Genomic DNA, 18,711 nt, shown 5'->3' with positions numbered 1-18,711 from the left:
TATTTTGATTGCCTGATTATAAATTAATCATTAATCATTAATTCCAATGTCCTCTTACCTTTTTAATTTTTTCTCTTGAAAGCTCTTTAATTTTAATAATAACCGAAACTATTTCCATTAAGTAAGAGAGTAATGAATCATTTACAAATGAAGAAATAAAGACCAAAGATGTTACTTTCTTGAGGAAATTTCAATAAGAGACTAAAACTCCAAAGGTCCTGAATGTGAGTTCAGAATTCAACCTAATTGTGCTCAAAAATGTCTATATCTTAGGTTTGAGCAAATGATAGTAAAGGCATTTCCTTTTGAATTTTCATTCTATCTTCTCAGATTAAATATTCCTTAATTTGAAAATATCAATCGACTTCTATTCTAGGTACCACTTTAGATGCTGGGAATACAGAAGTAAATGAAATACTACAGAGAACAATATTATATTCTAGTGGAGGATAGGATGGAAGGGTGGAGGGGGAAAGGAAGACATTTCTGGCTATGGTTTACTAAGTTGTCTCAGACCAACCCTCCTGCTGAAAATAGCTAGAAAATATGGGCAGAATATATATCTTTGAAAAAAAAGCAAGCAAGCAAAGCAAGCATGATTTAAGGCATCAGAAAGCTACTATGGTGGTAGCTTTTGAGACAAGTTACAAGAGAGAAGACAAAAGAGGTTGATTCAATTATTTGAGGCAACCTTCCACTGAGGCAATTGATAAATTTTAAAGTAAAAGCAATAGCTGAGAGACTAAAAAGCTGAGCATAGCTTCTAGCAATCTTCACAGGCTTAGAGGCATGAAAATTGGACTTTGGGGTCCATCAAAGAGGGGAGGCTTTGGTGGTTATCCCAGGATTACAGTTGGATTCTGAAGGTCTACATGCTAAGAAGAAGGATGAATGAGAAATAGATAAGCCTTTATTTGAATTGAAGTCCAGCTTTGAATCAGCTCAATCTCTGACTAGATTAAAGTGATCTGCATCTAGCTTAACAGCTGGCCAGAAACAAAAAGAAATCTTGTCTTCATTAAAATAACTGCACCTGGAGTATCAAATTATTTCTATAAATTTTCATAAAATGACCAAAAATCACCCAAAGATAACTAGGCATAAAAATCAACAACTAGAAAATTAAAAATTTCATTTATACAAGTCAAGTAAAATGTCAAATACATAGGAACAAATAAAAAAGTGCAATACCTTTACATTAAAAGCCATAAAACATTGTCGAGATACATAAAAGATTTAAGAGAGAGGTAAACTGTGCTCATAGATTTGAAGACCCAAAATTGTTAACATATTCATTCTAAGTTAATTTCCAGATTCCACACAGTCTTGATTATTTTTTAGTGGCAACTGATAACTTCATTTAAAACTGTATAAGGACATGCAAAGAACCTACAATAGCCCAACAACCATCAAACAGAAGGAAAATGTTGGAAGACATAATTCAAAAACTACTATAAAGTGAAAGTAATCAAGATAATACAGTCTTGATGTAAGAATAGACGTAGATTACTAGAACAGAACTAAAGGTCCAAAAATAGATCCACACATATATGACCAATTGCTCTTCAACAAAGGTGTTAAGGTCATTCAACAGAGAAAAGACAATCTTATCAACAAAAGGTACTAGAATTGAAAGTCTGAAGGGAAAGACCAATAAACCTCAGCAGTTTACCTCACACTGATACACAACAATCAACTCGAAATGGTCTAAAACCTAAATATAAAAGCTAATACTATAAAATCTCTAGGAAAAAAAAAAAACCACGTGAAAATCTTTACAACTTTGGGGTAGGCAATGATTTCTTTGGACACAAAAAGCATGAAACACTTTTTTAAAAAACCAAAAATTTAAACTTTGACCCTATCAAAGATTCTTTTAAGAAAATGGAAAGAAGCAGTTTGTTGGGAGAAAGTATTTGCAAAATATACATCTGCCAAATAACTAAAATCCAGAATACATAAAGAAGCACTGCAGCTCAGTATAAGAACATAATAAACAACCCAACTAAAAATTGAGCCAAATTGATAGAAATAGTTTTACTTTAAAACTAAAGTTTATGGCTAATTTTAAAGAATAATATCACATCGTTTTGAGCATTAGATTAGGATTGGAAAAAGCTATGGTCAGAACAGGACATACATGATTCATTTTAAGGGGGAAAAAGGCAAATGTCTCTTTCTCAATAGCTTACTTACATTAAAATTTATACCGAATCACGCTCTTTAAGAGTCCTTTAAAAAACTGGGCAAATGATTTGAACAGAAATATCATAAGATTTGTAAATGGCAAATAAGCACATGAGAAGACACTCATGTGGTCAGGGGAATGCAAATTCAAACTACAGTGTGATAGCACTACACGCCTACCAGAGTGGCAAAAATTTAAAAGACTAACAATGTCAAGAGGTGGTGAAGAAATGGAATAACTGGAACTCTTCATAGCATGCAGATGGGAGTGTAAAAATGGCACAATCTCTTTGGAGAAATGTTTGTCAATTTTATAAAAAGTTAACATCCACTTGTCATATGATCCAGTAATTCTACTCCTAGGTTTTTACCCAAGAGAAATGAAAATATATATTGACACAAAGACTTGTACACAAATGTTCATACCAGTTTTATTAATAATAGCTAACTACTGGAAACAACCGTTATATCCATCTATAAGAGAATGAATAAACAAATTGTGATATATCCACATAATTCTACTCAGCAATAAAAATTGAATGAAATACTGACATACATAATATCCAAGGATAAAGCTCAAAAACATTATGCTAAGCAAAAAAAGCCAAAGACAATAATATGTTAGAGTTGATTTATATTAAATTCTAGGACAGGTAGAATAACCTAATTTAGAAAACAGAACAATAAGAAAACAAACAACCCAATTAAAAAAATAGGCAAAAGATATGAACATCAAAGATAAACAGGTAAGCATATAAAACTCGGTTTTTGACTGGAGCTAGGAAAAATGGAGGAACTGATGGCAAATGAGCACAGGAAAACTTTTTAGGTGATGAAAATTTTTAACATCTTGATTGTGGTGAGATTACAGAGGCTTATAAATTAGTCAAAACTCATCAAATCGGACTTTTAATTGTATGTATTTAATTACATATGAATTCTAACTCAATACATTAAACTGCAAAAAAAAGAAAGAAAATAAAACCTACTTAATAAAGATCGGGCCAAGATGATTCCCTGGTGAATTGCAATAAATATATAAATAAGATATAAAATCAATCTTACTCAAATAAATAAAAAGGTAAAATAATATAGAAAAAGAAGAAATACTTCTAACTCATTTTATGAAGTCAATATAACCTTGAGATCTAAGATTGACCTATTAAAAGGACATTACAAAAAAAGAAAATTATAGGCCAGTCTTTCTCATGAATATAGATACAAAAATAATTAAAGTGAATCTGGCAATAAATACAATGAATAAAACATCACAACCAAGTTGAAATTATTCCAAGAATGCAAGACTGCCTTTATATTTCAAAACCAAGCAATTTAGACATTAAAAAAAAGGAGAAAAATCATGTGATCATCAAAATACAGTAAAGTATTTTACAAAATTCAACATCTGTTTATGATTTTAAAAATTTAGGCAATTGCAAAAAATACCAGAAAGCTATTTTATAGATATTGATGAAGTGATTCTAAAATTTATATGGGAAGGCAAAGAACATGAAATAGCCAAAAAATTACTGAAAAAGAACAAAATTGAGGATTCATGCTACCTGATTCCAAGAGTTACTATACAGTTACAGTACTAAAGACAGTATGTACTGGTGAAAAAAGAGATAGAGATCAATGCAATAAAATAGAGATGCCAAAATAGACCTACATAAATATAGTCAATTGAGTTTTGACAAAACCACAGTGGTAGATCAACTGAGAAAGGATAGTCTTTCAACAAATGGTGCTAAAACAACCAAACTTCAACATGCAAAAAAATAAACCTAGAGACTTCACAAAAAATTAAGCCAAAATGGGTCATAGATCTAAATATAAAACAAAACAAAAAAACCCATAAACTTCCAGAAGAGCACATAAAATTTTGGGTTTGGTGATGAGTTTAGATTCATCAAGTGAAATACATACAAGAAAAAACTGACAAGAGGAACTCCATTAAAATCAAAAATTTTTGCTCTGTAAAAGGGACTTTTAAGAGAATGAAAAGACAAAGCATCAACTGGGGAAAAGTATTTGCAAACCATATATCAGAAAAAAAACTTCTATCCCATATATACGAAGAATTCTTTAAACTGAACAATAAGATGAACAACTCAATCTTTAAATGAGCAAAAGATTTGAAAAAAAAAAAAAAACAAACAAACTCCTGATGATCTACAAATGAAAACACCCTAAGATAATTTGTCATTAGGTAAATAAAATGTAAAACAGCAACAAAATACCAGCACACACCTATTAGAATAACTAAAATCCAAAAAACTAAATATCAATTGCTGATGAGGACCAAAAAGAATTCACTATATGCAAGTGATACAGCCACTTTGAAAGACAGTTTTTCAGTTTCTCACAAAGCTAAACATAGTCTACCATATGATCCGGCAATCACACTCCTAGATACTTACCTGACGGATCTTTAAACGCATTTTCACACAAAAAGTTGCATACAAATGTTTATAACAACTTTACTCATAATCACCAAAACTCAGGTAACCATAATGTCCTTCAATAGGTGAATAGATAACAAACCTTGGTACATGCATTATAATGAAATATTACTCAGCGATAAAAAAGGAATTAGCTATCAAGCCACGCAAAAATATAGATGAATTGTAAATGCAAACTAAGTGAAAGAATCCAACCTGAAAAAGGTTACGTACTGCATGATTCTGTTTATATGACATTCTGGAAAAGGCAAAAACCATGGAGAGGGTTAAAAAATTGCCAGAGGTTTGGGGAAGGGGAAAAGTTGAATAGGTCTATTACAGAAGATTTTCAGTTGAAACTATTCTGTATGATACTGTAATGGTAGATATAGGACAATATGCATTTATAAAAACCTATAAAACTTTACAGCACAAGTCAACCTTAGTGTATACAAATTAAAACAAAAACACTTAGGAATTAGTTAGGGGTCTCATGATGAAATGCAGACTCTGATAAAAGAATCTAACTATATTGCAAATGTATGGAATAACCTCACTGAAGGAAGTGAGAAAGAAAGAAATAACTGGAAGTGAGTAGAGACTGTAAGTATAAAAACAAAAGAACTATATACAAGCCACTGTACTCTAGTTAGTAAAGTTATTTCCCACAGAGGTACAAATTAATAATTTTGAAACTGCTATACACGAATACTAGAACTGAACAATTAAGTACTAGATGTTGGATAATGAAAGCCAGGTTTCTCATTGTTATAGTGAAAGATTATAGACAAACAGGGAAGTAAGACTAGGGTTATCCATGTAGTAACAGATTACTGTTGGAGACATCAGTATGAACTCATGTTTAGCTTAGTATAAAGATGGATTTATACAGAAATATTTGTAGATATATGCAGGTTAATATATACACATATACTTCCTTGCTGTCAGCTGAGAGGACCTAAAAGTAATAGCAATAAGCACATCCACTGTTCAGATATTAGTTTCTAATGCCATTAGAATAAAAATAACCAGTGTTCATTAAACAGATGGATGATTCTAGGACAGATGAGGCTAGGGTATCTTTTAGTGTCAAAAAGTAAGAAAATGCTTCACAGACACAAAATGATGGGGTGGGGTATGTTGAAGGAACATAAGAATCAATTGAAATAAGAAAAACATCAGATAAATAAATGCCAACTGGGGGACATTCCGAAAAATACTTGCCCAGTACTCCTCAAACTGTCAAGGTCATTAAAAACAGAGAAGTCTCAGAAACTGTCATAGTCAAGAGAAGCTTAAGGAGACATAACCACTAACTGTAATATGGCATCCTAATGGGATCTTAGAATAGAAAAATGACAGGCAAAAACTAAGGCATTCTGAATAAAATATGGACTGTATTAACAATGTCTCAATATCGGTTCATTAATTGTTAACAAACCCAGTATGCTAAGATGTATACATAAGATGTTGACAATAGAGGAATTGAGTGTGGAGACATATGGGAATTCTCTGTATTCTCTTCTGAATTTTTCTGTAAATTTACAACTTTTCTAAAACATAAACTACATCAAGAAGAAAATTAGGGATTCTGCTTCCACTCATGGAACTTGCCTAACCTCCATTAACAAGTAGAGATGTGAGTAATATATGACATTGAAAAAAGGCACTACAGGACACTGATCTCTAAGAGAAGGAAAATAAATGAGGCAAGCCCTATAATCACAATGCTTTTCTTCCTGAAAACAATTTCTAGATTATGGCCACAGAGGGAACAAATATGAGCAAAACCAAGCTGTTTTGCTGAGTTGAGAAGACAAATATAGGAGCTCTGGGAGGATGAGTCAGTTGGAATTTATGGGGCACATTAGTACAGAAGAGGGAGTTATGAAGAAAAAGAGCTGTAGAATTTAGAAGAGGAATCCCTTGAGCCTTTATCTGAATATAATCTGAGCATATATAGAGTCAGGCAAAGAATAAAGGCCAGGGAGCTATACGCCTGCTTACACAGGGCTGGCAGACATTCGATTTCCTTCTAGTTAGAACTGAATACTCGGGGTACTAAGAAAAGATCCCAGAAGGGTCACATCTCAGTAGAAGAGCTATATAACATTTAGACCAAAGGCTACTGTCGATCTACCCTAACAATGTTTAAAAACAAGCCTCGTAAAGACAATGCTGATCCACAATAACTTGTCTGCTAAAACAAAGTCCAATACTCTTTTAAAAATTTTAGTTTCAAGTATACAGTACATTGGTTAGATATCTATATAGTTCATAAAACGATCCCCTCAATTGCTCCCGCCCTCTCCTGACCCTCCACCTAGCTGATGTGTTAATGCTAATTGCATTCCTTATGCTGAGCTTCCCATTCCCATGACCATCCATCATCTACTAATCTGTACTTCTTTAACCCTTCACCCTATTCTCCCAGCCCTCCAAACCCCTCTCCCCTCTGTTCATCACCACACTGTCCACTCTATTTGTGAGTCTGTTTTTGATTATTTGTTCTTTTTATTCCTTAAATTCTGCATATAAGTGCAATCATATAGCGTTTATCTTTCTCCGCCTGACTTAAATACCTTCTAGGTTCATCAGAGCAATATCTTTTTTTATCTCCTTCCTTTTCATATGTAGAGGTCTTCTTTTCTTATCCTGTCAGCCACTCTATCTTTTAGTTGGAGCACTTAATTCTTTTCCATTTAAGATACTTATTGATAGAAATGGAGTTGTTACTATTCTTTATTCCTGTTGATACATGTTTTTTCTTCTTAAAGAAGTCCTTCCAACATTTCCTGTAATTCTGGCTTGGTAGTGATAAATCCCTTTAGTTTATTTTTGTCTGGGAAGCTCTTTATCTGTCCTTCAACTCTAAATGATAGCTTTGCTGGATAAATTATTCTTAGTTCTATATTATTATTCTATGTTCTATATTCATTCGGTTGAATATTTTTTGCCAAGTCTTCTGTCCTGCATAGCTTCTTTTGAGAAATCAGTTGCCAGTCTTATGGGTGTTCCCTTTATAAGTAATTAATTCTTTTTCTCTTGCTGCTTTTAATATTCTTTCTTTGTATTTAACCATTTGCATTTTAATTATGATGTGTCTTGGTGTGGGCCTCCTTGGATCCCTGATTTTTGGAATTCTCTGAGCTTCTTGGGGGTTTATGTCCATTTCCTCACCAAGTTAGGGAAGTTTTCCATCATTATTTCTTCAAACAGCTGTTCAACATGTTGATTTTCTTCTGTTATGCCGATCAGATGAATATTTGGAGCCTTAATAGTGCCTCATATCCTCCTTAAATTATTTTTATAGTCTTGGCATCTTTGCTCTTGCCATGCTGACTGAGTGTCCTGATTGGTTTTCCTGTCCTCTAGATAGGGAATGTGATCCTCTTCTTTATTCACTGTTTATTCCTTTGTTTATTCCATTTAATATACTTCTCATCTCAGATAATGTGTTCTCCATTTCAGAATAGTTCTCTTTTATAATTTCCATTTCCATTTTTATCTCTTTTTTGGAGTTCTCTAAATTTCCCAAAAGTTCACTGAGCATCTTTAGAACTAGTGTTTTGAACTCTGCATCTATTAGATCACTTGACTCCATTATATCTGGATCTCTATTTTGTTCTGTCATATGGTTTCTGCTGCTTTGTCTTCCCATTTTGGCTGCCTTTCCGTGTCTGTTTCTATGTACTAAGCAAAGCTCCTAAGTCTCTCTGTCTTATTAGTGTGGATTTGTGAAGTAGGTGTCCAGCACAGTCCGGAGGAGCGTTCAGCTGCAGGCCAAATATAGCTCAAGCCTGTACCTCTCCGGGGGCCACACCAGAAACAGGCCAGCTGTTTCCGCCAGTGTGTCTCAGCAAGGAACACCTAACTCGCTAAGAATACACCTGGATATGGCTTGGGTGGGGCCCGAATTGGGAGAGGCAGGGTTTCAGGCAATCCTCTGGGAAGAGTGACCTTTGTTATCCAGTTTGATGACATCACGGCAATGGCCAGCGCTGTGTCACTGTACTGGGAGGGGAGAGGGCTCAAGAGGGAACAATGGATACCACCGGCACTTCTGTACCGAGCAAGTCTCCTCTGGGTCCTCACTCCAACAATGTCTCTCTGTAAATCCTGGGTGCCCTCTGCATGCAACCAACTCGGCACTGGTGCCCAGAGCGAGCAGGTCTGTCACCACAAAAACCTGCTCGGGGATGCTGCCCCTTTAAGAGGCATCTGATGCTGCTGCTGCCATAGCCTCCGTCTCAATCAGTTGCTCGGGACCAGGCAGCCCTGCATCCTCGCCTCGTCCTGCCTTCTGCCATTGCAGAGTGCTTTCTTGGATTTCTCTGTAGTTGTATGGTTTGTTCATCTAGATTGCAGGCGATTTTTCTATACTGCTGCTCCTTGTTTCTGTCACAACTTTGATTTGGTTGCCAGAGGGATGAAAAGAGCCTCTATCATCTACGCCATTTTTTTCTCTCTCCCCTCCAACACTCTTTTTAATGGAACAAAGCAAACTTCAAACACTTAACAACATAATATTCATAATATCCAGCATCTAATAAAAATTATTAGGTATGTAAAGAAGTAGCGAAATATGAACTATAACCAGGAGAAAAATCAGTCAATAGAAACAGACCCAGAAATAAAAGATATGATGGAATTAGCAAAGCATTTTAAAAAGCTGTTATAGACATGCTCAAGAATTTTTATTTTTATTTATTTATTTTTTGAGGCTAGGCAACCTTTGGTTGACCTCACAGAGTGCAAGAACCTTGTCATCTTACAATGCCTTATTTTTTATTATTTTTTTATGCCTACAGCACCTGGTCTTCCTAGGTGGTCTCCCATCCAAGAACTAATCAGGCCCAACCCTGCTTAGCTTCCGAGATCAGAAAGGATCCAGCTTATTCAGGGTGGCAAGAATTTTTAAATAAGAAACATAATAAAGAGAGAAATTAAAGTTTTTTTTTAAAAAAAACACAATTTTTAGAGATGAAATATATAATAACAAAAACATTATGCATGGACTTAAAAGATTAGATGCTGAAGAAGAAAGTATCAGTGTACCTGTACACATGGCAATAAAAATTATCCAAATAAAACATAAGATGAAAAAATAAACTGGAAAAAAAGTGAGCTGTGGGATTAGCATACATATAATTGTAGTCCCATCGGAAAGGAGATAAAGAAGGGGATGTTAATAAAATTTGGGGAAAAAAAGGTGGTAATTTTCATATTTTATAAAAACAACAAACCCACATATCCAAGACGCTCAACAAATCACAACCATGACAAAGAAAAGCACAAGGAAGATCATGATCAAATTGCTAAAAACTAATTATAGAGAAATTAAAAAATAGCCAGAGAAAAAAGGCACATCACATACTGACAAGCAAAACTAGAAATGATCGCAGACTTCTTGTCAGAAACAATGCAAGCCAGATAATAGTAAAATTACACTTTTAATTTTAAAGGACTGAAAGAAATAAAAGTTTGCCAACCTATAATTCTGTATTTAGCAAAAATATCTTTCAAAAATAAAGGCTGAATGAAGACTTTTCTAGACAAATAAAAGTTCAGGAAAGCCATTACCAGCTGACTTGTATTATAAGAAATTTAAAGAAAGTTCTCAGTCTGAAGGAAAATTATAACAGATAGAAACCTGGACCTATATAAAAGATTGAAAGTGCTAGAAATGTAGGGACATGTGAAATACTTTCTTCCTCGTTTTAGAAACTACCTAAAAAAATAATCATTTAAAAGATTAAGTACAATTTATAGTGGGGTTTAGAATATGTGTAAAAATGAACTGTAAAACAGCAATAGCACAAAGAATAGGAGGGGTAAGGGTCCTAACATTATACATGAAGATGTAGAATAGTAATTGAAAGTAATTAATGACAATTTAACAATGCATATTGTAGAACTTCTAGTCAAGATCCCAGTGTAGGCAAACGCAGTGCTTGTCTACTCCCATGACCATATCAAAATTACAACTAAGTTGTAGGACAACAACCCTTGAGAATCACCTGAAGACTAGCTGAACAGACCTACTATAATTAAGAATATAAAGAAGCCATGTAGAGACAGGAGGGTCAGAGACACAAAATGAGCTGTTCCTACACCCGCATATGGTGGTTAAGAACTGGGAGGGATATATCAGCTACGGAGGTCTCCTCCTAGGGGTCCCAGTCCCACACCTGGCTCCCCAACCCAGACTAACAGTGCTGGAAAGAGGAGTCCCCATCACATCTGGCTGTGAAAATCAGCAGAGATTCTGTTCAGGTGAGACAGAGGGCTGCTGGAGTCCCAGGTATTCCTCTAAAGGGGCCTTACTCACTGACAAACTCACTTGCTTTGGGGTCCAGTGCTGGAGCAGCAACTTGAAAAGCTCCAGGGACATATGGGGGAGAAACTGAATTGTCTGACTTCATGGTGAGGGCAGGAGGGGTAACGCTGGCTGGAGGGCAAGCTGTGGCTGAAACAGAAGTGCTAGCAAGTGCCACAGTTCCTTTGCTGAGACCTCCCCCCACACAGCCAGCAGTCAGGCGCCATTGTTCCTTTGCTGAGCCCACCCCCTACATAGCCTGCAGGCACAGGCAGGCACCAAATCTACAAACTTGCTAACATCACTCCTCCACCCTGATAATTTCCTGAGAACCCACCCCACCCAACTCTCGCATAGACCTGAACCTCTTTCAGCGGCTGTTCCTCATAGGTGGCTTATTCTTCACAAGCCCAGGCTGTACAGACTTCCCTAAAATTTCTGAAAGATCCACAAACCCCACACAAGCTGTGGCTGGCCTCAGCATGCCCTGTACCCATCCCAACACTAGTGGTAGCCAGCTTTAGTTCTCAGCATAGCATCGCCCAGGTGCCTCCACGCAACACAGGCAGCTACCACCTAACACAGTTCTGAGAGGGAAATTCATAGCAATACAGGTCTACCTCAAGAAAGGAGAAAAATTCCAAACCTAAAAGAACTAGAAAAAGAACAAACAAAGCCCAAAGTAGGTAGAAGAGAAAAAATAATAAAGATGAGAGCAAAAATAATCGAAATAGAGTAAAAAAGCAATATAAAAGATTAATGAAACTAAGAGCTGGTTCTTTGAAAAGGTAAAATTGATAAACCTTTAACCAGAACCATCAGGAAAAAAGAGAGTGGACCCAATAAATAGTATCAGAAATAACACATATTGTAAATCTGAGCGTAACCACTAAAAAAACCCCTCAAAAATAACATGCGTGCATGTGTATATTTGCAATATACACAAACATCAAATAATTATGCTGCACACCTGAAACTAGTATATGTCAATTTTATACCTCAGTTTAAAAAATGAAACAGGAAAGCTGGAGTGGCTCTATTAACATCACACGACAGACTTTAAAACAAAGAATATTACTTGGAGGTAAAGAGTGATATTTCATAATAAAAAAAAAGGGGTCAAATCTTATTCTCTAAAAATCCTATGTGTACCAAATAAGAAACCTTCATAATACACAAAGCAAAAACTGATAGAACTAAATGGAGAAATAGACAAATTCAAAATTATACTTAGAGACTTCAACATTTTTCTTAGTAATTAAAAAAACAAGTAGACAGAAAATCAGTTAAAGGTATGGAAGACTTAAACAATACTATCAACCAATTTGACATTTATAGAACACACCATCCCAGTGTAACAGAACACACATTATGTTCAAGTACAGATGAACATTCATTAACATGGGCTATATTCTGGGCCATAAAACAAGTCTCAATAAATTTAAGTGAACTAATATAGAACATTCTATGGATATGATAGAATTAAACTAGAAGTTAATTACAGAGAACTGAAAAATTCTCAAATATCTGGAAGGCACACATCTAAATAATCCATAGGTCAAAGAAGAAATCAAAAGGAAAATTAGAAAATACATTTACTCTCATGAAAATAAAAATACAATATACCAAAATTTGTGGAATGCAGTGCCTAGAGGTAAATTTTTAGCTTTTAAATGCTTACCTTAGTAAAGAAAAAGGTGTCAAATCAATGACCTAAGAATCCACCTTAAGAGACTATAAAAAGAAACATAAATTACACCTTAAATAAGCATAAGAGAAAAAGGAATAAAATCTAGTATTTAGTGAAATATTTTAATTCACTAAGTTTGCTATGAAATTTTTCTTTTTCTATAAAAGAGGACAAAGATAGTAACCTTAGAGTATGACTGAACCTATATAAAGAGATCAAAATTATTAAGTGGTCTACAATTCTTTCCTCAAGTATGAAAGCTAAAATTTTAAAAACATTTTTAAATTATAAAAATAATTTATGCTTATAATAAACTCCAATAAAGAATCTTAAAAGGTGAACATTTTAAGTCCTCTCCTTGTTCCTTACTGATTTCAATTCACTCTATACAAATAATTAACTGTTAACAGTTTATTGGCTGTCCTGCCAAATCTTATTCTATGGCACTCATTTTTAATATATGATTATGCTGTATTTTAATACATATTTCTATTTGATCCTCTGTGCTTTATTCTTTCTTTCTGTATAAATCTCAATCTCAGCACAAAACACAGTAGTACCTGGCATATAATTAGTGCTCATTAAATGAAAAATACTATTAGAATTCTATCCTTCTACTTACTTTATCTGACTATGCCTAATGGTAAAGATATATAAATATATAGCATATCATGACTGACATGTGTGGCAAGTCACAAAAATGCATCTCTCTGATTGCTGACTGTATAATTGACCTACAGCCCTAGCCTCAGCACTCTTAAAACTATACCACATTGGTCCCAAGGCCACCTTCTCACTGGCTGTTCCCTGCTAGTGACTGAGCACATCAGGGATACTAAAGCAGGCCTATTCCTGGGAGACTGGGCCTTTTCTGATGGGTGACTTTAGCTTGGGAACTTTCCAACAGCCTAACTTTCCTCAGAACTGCACTGCAGTCTAAAATGCTTCTACACAAGCTTCCTTCCTTTCCTTTCTCCTTTACTAAGGATCAGATCAACACTGTAGTTTAATAGCTCTTCCACTCATCTCTGGATCCCTTCCCATGTTGTCTCACATGCATTTACCTTAATACATTTCTTGCAAATCTAATCCCATCTTTGTGTCTGCTTCTCAGAGACTTGAACTAACACAGCAGGCTAGCTATTTCCACCCAACTAAACATAAAAGCATCTGAGGCTTCAACAATTACCCTGACCTTAAGACAGAAACTTAGACAACATTCCTCTTTAATTAGGATATGAGCCTCAGTTTAAAAAATAATGTTGTAGATGAATTAGTGTATTAAAAATTGCCAGATTTTTCATTTTCCCACATGCCAAAAAACTATTTTCTCCTTTTGATTACATTTAATCTCAACTGACAAGGCTGCTTCTGGCTCTCTGGAGATGCCCTAATTTCTCCCTTGCTCTTGCTTTAGTACATTGCTATTTAATACTTCCTGATGTTAGCTGAACTAGATTCACTACTCCAGGCAGAATAATGACCTGGATTACTCAAAGAAGCTCTAAAGAAGGAATGTTTTTTACTAGGACTATTTTTTAAAGTACTCTTGCTCCAAGAATATTTTTTTTCCCTTTAGTTCCCAATAACTTAATAAGGAATAAATTCAGAGTAGTACATCTAAACTTTTTGGAGCTGTCACTATTACCTACTCCACTTCTTTGTAAATATTTTAGTGAACATAAACTTTAAAAAAGGAAAGTTAGCTGTTTCTTGAGAAATCCACTTTGACATCCACTGACTATAGCTTTCGAAGGATTATTAGCCTTTCCTAAGTTAAAAGATGGTTTGTAAAGTGTAGTGGATATCCTATTATCCAACACAATTAGTTGCTTGGTTAATAAAAAAAAAAGGGAGAGAATTTTTAAAATTACTTGCATATACCATAATCATTTTATTCTAACAAGAATATGCATCATTCAAAAATCTTTCATAAGGCCGATCTTTCTTTTTCTTAAAATGTGGGTTCGATTAGAGCCTCATATTTCTTGTAAAAACTATACCCATATATGTTTGTCTATGATTTCTAGTTCAAACTGCTTTAAAGAAAAATTTAAAACTTTTGTGAAGCAATATGCAGAACAGAATCATTTCAGAGTTTTATAACTTCTCAAATTTCTACATTGTTTCACCTATTCTGAATTTAATAGCAATTTTAAAGTGCCTCTCCTTTATTAAATCTTTCTAAAACATTCACTTAGTTTTCCCTGGCACAATAAGTAACTCTTTTCATACTTCATATATCATTGGTTTATATGATATTTCATTAAGTTATGCCATCAAAACAATAAATTCAAATGGCATTAAAAAGGTTCGGTAGCAAACCCAACTGACTCTTGGAAGGCACAAATTCAATAATAGAAATGGAAATGTGTAGGTATGCTACAGAATGGCCTCCTAAGCCTTGAGAGTTCTGCCTAACATGTGGTTAGCATGTTCTATACACAACATCTAAAGAGAAGGTTTATTCAAATTCAGTCAAGGAGCTTCCATTATAGGTGGTTTGTTCCCTTTCAGGCAGTACCTTTTGCTTTAGTTCCCCATTGTAATCACCCTCAAATGCCTGTGGTACTAAGAAATTTTATCTCTTTTCCCTCTACTGTTCCCACTTCTAATTTATCATTATTTTAAACCTCTCAAGTGAACAGGGTTGATCATTTATCACTAATAAATTAGTATTAAGATGTTAGTAATTCACTTTATTGCATAGTAATTTGAAATTTTATTATAATTATTTCATTAAAGTTTCCTGGCAAACCTAGTAAGAGGAATTTTCTACTCAAATGGCTAACTTTCTAATCAGCCCTTTGTTCTGCTTCTGCTGCATAAATGAAGGGCAGAGTGATCTCAAAATTAACTAAAGACTCATCCTTCCCTTTGATTGTTCTGTCTAGGTAACAGATGTGTTGCCTAAGAACAGATGTATTGCTTTTGCTTGTTAAGAACAGATGTATTGCCTTTGCTTGTAAGGTTACCCCTGAGCTCGGGGCCCAGATCTTGAGTTCTCCACCTTTCCAAGTGCTGCTTGGTTTCTCACTGGTCTGATTTTTGGAATTTTTCTGCAACAGTAAGACAGGGAAATACAAACTTTTCTGTAAAGGGGCAGACAGTAAAGAACAGACAAAATACTGGTTCCTGTTGCATATTCTCTTTGTTTTTTGTTGTTTTCTATAAAAAGAGGCCACTGATTGGATTTGGGCCACAGTTTGCCAACCCCTTCCCATAAGATAAGGTAGAATAGGCAACAACGGTGCCTCCCTTCCATATATCTAATACATACTTATAGCAACTAACCTTTACTGAAAGCTTGCCAGATATTGTGCTAAGTGTTTTGTTATGTGATTCAATCCTCACAGCCACCTTATACTACAATTACTATTGTTTTTCCTTTCACAGATAAAGAAATTCAGAGTTAGAAAGATTAAGTTAACTTCCCAACCATTCCATAAATGGTAGAATCAGAATCTAAACCCAGAAAGACTGACTTCTGAATGATTAAACAAGTGCTTCTGAAAAAGCTTTCTGTTGATTACCCAAGTACACATAGCTAATTAGTGGTACAGCAGACTAGAACATGGACCTCCTGATCCAGTGCAGATTTATTAAACTGTCAAAGAAATCTACATTTTAAAGGGAGATTTGACAATGTTTTAACTCAGTAAATAAATGTCTAATGGTGTAATATCAGGCACTGAAAAGAAAGGTATTTTGGAAGGGATATCAAATCTGGAGTATTGCAAAGCTAAAATTAAAAATCACTGCCCTATTTTTTCAATAAAGCAGCATAAGAAAATCTTAAATGTGGAACACAGACTGCAACAAATAAATTATCTTTAAAATGTAACAGATTCAATTTTTCTCTGAAAACACTAAAATGATAACACTATAAAATGGAAGATCAGCAAAAGAGTGGGTCAAGTACATACTTAGAGGTAGGCTGCAGATGACAGGAGGGAAGTACAAGCAGAGAAAAATGTACACTATCCAGAGAGTATTCATCGGGTAACTGAGAGCAATTCGGTCAGGAGAGTAATGTTGCAGAGGTCCACGACAAGGGATAATGTGTAGTAGTGTCGAAGGAAGCAATACTCAGAAAGGTAGTAACTTAACTTAGTAAATTAAGTTACTAAAAGTAGTAACTTAATGAACACTAATTGGTCCTTCTTTTATTATAACCTACCTCCCCCCAATTAAAAAGACCTCTCTTAATTTCTCCTCTGAGCAGAGTATTGGAGATAAACAAGGACGAAGATGTGGGAGGGGGTGGAGAAATGTGCTTCAGAGAGGGAAAGGTTTGTATAGATGGAGAAGAGTGTAATAAATGTGACTTTCCTTTGAGGCATAATTCTATCCCATCTCTCCTTGGATTGAGGGAAAAGGCAAATGATTCAAACCACATTTCTCTGCATGCAGGCTGCTATACCATCTACACAAAAGCTTATGCCAAAGGCCTGCCACCTAGATGATGATAGCAGACTTACAGAGTAGTTACTATGTGCCAAGTACTGTTCAAAATGCTTTAAATATAATAAGTAATGTAGTCCTCATAATCATCCTATGAGATGGGTACTGTTATAATCTTCATGTTTCATAAGGACACTGAAGCAGAGAATGGTTAAATAACTTGCCTAAATCCACACAGTTCAATGATGGTGAAGCTAGAATTCAAACCCAAGCATACCGGCTCCACACACACAGCCCATACACTCTTAACCACTCTGTTCTAAGTAACTTCTTTGGCTTATTTGTGCCACCACAGCAAATGAATGGCATCAGACTATATTGCAGCAAATAAAGGGCTCCAGGTATTGAGCTGTGGATCAAGAAAACTACTGGACAGAGCAACCAGCAACTGGAGAGATAATCTTGGAAGAACTTGGTATTAGGGGTGTTTCAGAGGAAGGAACTTGAGCCTGAGAGGAGGACGCTGACTCAATCAAAGAAGAAACTACCACATTACCATACCAATTTAGATGTATTAAAGTAGCAAACTAAACTGTTCTAAAATTTGAGACCTAAACGTAATATAATTCTGATTATAAATCCTGGTCTTTGTGACTATTTGATCTTTCAATATATAAATATATATAATTTAAAAATTAAAGCAGCCATTTTAAAAATGAATTTTTAGCCACACTTTTTGGATAAATGTTGGCACTGATTATCTAGAAAAAGAAGAAAATCAGAAAGTTCTGATGTTGGGCTTCAGACTATATTATATGAATGTGTTTTTGGAACTACTGACATAATATTCCTAGAAATGAATATTAAAATTAATATGCACCAAACAGAGAGATGGCTGAATTTGGACTGGGAAAGTAATATTGGGATTTACAACTTGCCATTGTTAACTCACATTACGGACACTAACAACAAAGGAGGAAAACTTGAAACATAGCCTCAGGAAATTGCCTTTCTACTTATTATAAGTTTACTTTTTGCTTCTAGGTGGACAATTTAAACCAGGAATGTGAGCAAGAGATGTTCTGGAATACGAACCTAATATTCTAGATCCATCACCTAAAACACAGTCCATTGTCAGGCAGCACACTGAGGGAGGCAAAATATAGACACTACTTGAGGACATTTTGCAAATTGTCACAGGGTCTTGCTTTCCCTCTATTACAACAATAGCCTTAGGGCTCTACAAGTAGAACTTTGGTAGGATGCCCACATGGTTTCAAGAAAAACCTGGACACAAAAAATTAAATTAATTTTAAAGATAAAATTGTATTGCCCTCTCCTCCCAAAAGAGACAGACAGACACACACACACATAATGAATTGGGAAACATATATCTATGATATGGAAAATGTATTGATAACTCTGTATTGCCCTCTGTGTTTTATTATACATAAAGCAGATTTTATAAAAATTAGGGAAATGTGTATACACATACATATATAATTAAAAATATATGTTCCTAGAGAGAAAAGCTCAAATTCTGAATGGTAAGTAGTCTGCTTGAAACTGGCAATCCTAGAGTTTAGCTATATACTATCAATTAACTGGCAAAACTAGCATGATTTTTGAAAGCACAAACATCACTACTATTTGACTTGGTGAATTCCTGA

The 18,711-nt window shown here is 34.8% G+C and overlaps 1 protein-coding gene across 4 annotated transcripts in view; it reads right to left on the bottom strand.

Moving 5' to 3' along the window:
• Window positions 1-18,711, bottom strand: part of BTBD8 (BTB domain containing 8) — a 91,106-nt gene that overhangs the window by 47,299 nt on the left and 25,096 nt on the right. The window contains exon 1 of one of the 4 annotated variants that reach the window (XM_016134285.2): window positions 12,629-12,665. The exons of the other annotated variants lie outside the window; for them this stretch is intronic. The gene's annotated coding sequence lies outside the window, so the exon portion shown is untranslated. Of the gene's footprint in view, window positions 1-12,628; window positions 12,666-18,711 lie in introns of those variants that run through there. 4 annotated transcript variants of the gene reach the window in all.

This window comes from Rousettus aegyptiacus, unplaced genomic scaffold, assembly GCF_014176215.1.
Source record: "Rousettus aegyptiacus isolate mRouAeg1 unplaced genomic scaffold, mRouAeg1.p scaffold_m13_p_1, whole genome shotgun sequence".
Taxonomy (NCBI): Eukaryota; Metazoa; Chordata; class Mammalia; order Chiroptera; family Pteropodidae; genus Rousettus; species Rousettus aegyptiacus.
Note: the sequence above shows the minus strand (reverse complement) of the source record. Positions and strands in the feature narration are given on the sequence as shown.